The 2,204-nt window shown below is 29.2% G+C and overlaps 1 pseudogene; it reads right to left on the reverse strand.

Moving 5' to 3' along the window:
• Positions 1-603: 603 nt before the first annotated feature.
• On the reverse strand, positions 604-1,065 carry LOC149256717 (antifungal protein ginkbilobin-like protein pseudogene; annotated as a pseudogene).
• Positions 1,066-2,204: the final 1,139 nt, after the last annotated feature.

Here is a 2,204-nt window from a genome sequence, read left to right on the forward strand (position 1 = left end):
CCTCACAAGTTAGAAATAGTGATTCATATTTTATTTCATTATTTGATGCTTAATGATTTTGAAAATGTATGATGAAATTAGTGCACTCATATAACTCTCTATAAAGATCAATTAAGAAAATAAAATAACATAAAAACTAATTAAATTATAGAAAAAAAAACTAAAACTAAAATCAAACTCAAAAGTAAGTTATATTCAGCCCCTTTTTATAAGGTTTGAATTCAAGATTGATTAATCCCATGCAAATCAATTCGTTTGGCTCTAAATTATTGCAATTTACAACTAAAATAAAGACACTCACTTCATACCTTAGAAATAACCAAAAAAAACAAAAATAAAAAATAAAAAATAAAATTTAAAATTTGTATTTAAAATAAACAAAATTCTATTTTATTAATGACAAATTGTGCATTTGTGGCAACTCATAAGTTAGAAATAATAATTCATATTTTATTTCATTATTTGATGAATCTATGCCATCAAAATACTTACTACAACATCAGATACATGCCATCTTGCTGAATTTGAAAAAAAAAAAAAAAACTAGTTAAATTATTATTTTATTTTAAATACCACACAAGCAACTAAGATACCAGATGCATGCTAAAAGTCGTACTGCTCGTAGCGGATGCTACAAAGATCAGTATACATCTGAGCACCGACACTCTCGCTGCAAATGGTGAGCACCGACTGGGTGAGGGAAGTGAGGCAGGCAAGGCAATCATTGGCTGTAGCACTGAGGGCGGTGCAGTTTGCTGCCCCGTAGGCAGTGGGTGAGCCGCCGCTGCCTGCAATCGACGTCTTGTAGGGCGTGACCGTGGGTGCTCCCAGATATCCGAGCAGCGTTCCCACAGTCCCAAGGAAAGAATTTTCGTCTGGGATTGTGTCGGGGTTACAACCAGCAGAGTACGTTAGACTCTGCGGGCCGTTGTTACAGGTTCCTGTGAGGTCAGAAATCCCGTTCGGGGCACAGGGTGGATTTGGATTATAATCCACTGCTCCTGCGCGCAGCAGCAGGAGCAGTGACATTATAGGCAAAGCAAAGGCAAGTGAAGTGATCGTCATGGCAGCTGCAGATGAAATAATGTCACCTCTGCTAATAATAATAAGAATCCCTTCAAAGAGACAGCGTTATCAATCTGCTGAGGACGCCCCTGTTTTATAGCGCTCACGAGACATGTTCACCTTGGTGACGTAACTAATGATGGTGGTTCTTATAAGAATATTTTAACATTCTAAAAATATTTTAAGAATATTCGTGGGATATTTTAAGAATATTTTAACATTTGATTTAAAAAATTAAATCAAATATTCAAATATATATTTAGAATATTTTAACATTTGATTTAAAAAATTAAATTAAATATTAAAATATATATTTTAGGAAGAATAATTTATATTTTATTGTATTATTTCAGCATTAATAATTTGAAAATCTATGATTAAATTAGTGTAGTCATATTCAAACACTTGTTGCATGAAACATTAAAGAAGTAAAAAACATAGAAAAAACATAAAAAATAATTCAAATATAACTTTATTTTTAATTATTATTATTTTATTATAAACTATAAAGAATTAATAAGCAAGTCAAACATTTATACATTTAAAAAAATATGGAACAAGATTTTTAAAAACAAAGATTTGCCCACTTTCTTATGCAGATTCTTAATGTAAATAGACTTTGTTACAATATCATGGATTAACAATATTGCATACCTAAAAAATTGTAACTCATATGGCATTTTTTGGATTTTTTGTTTTATTAATTATTATTATTTTATTATAAACTATAAAGAATTAATAAGCAAGTCAAACATTTATACATTTAGAAAAATATGGAACAAGATTTTTAAAAACAAAGATTTGCCCCACTTTCTTATGGAGATTCTTAATGTAAATAGACTTTGTTATAATATCATGGATTAACAATATAGCATGCCTAAAAAATTGTAACTCATATGGCATTTCTTGGATTTTTGTTTTATTAATCAATTTAATTAAAATTAAAAAAATAGTACAACTACTTTGGAGAAATATAAACTATTCATTTATTTTACCACTATGAATATTATAGAATGTTTGTGGAGGTAAAATCTCTACTATCCACCTAATAGTTATTAAGAATTAAATTAAAATTTTGGGAATCCTATCTCAAAATAGACATACCTATGAGTGTAATGGATCAATATCAAAATAATTAT

Source organism: Pinus tabuliformis, chromosome 7 (assembly GCF_031772625.1).
Source record: "Pinus tabuliformis cultivar Carrire ecotype Pingquan chromosome 7, CPIR1, whole genome shotgun sequence".
NCBI classification, from domain to species: Eukaryota; Viridiplantae; Streptophyta; class Pinopsida; order Pinales; family Pinaceae; genus Pinus; species Pinus tabuliformis.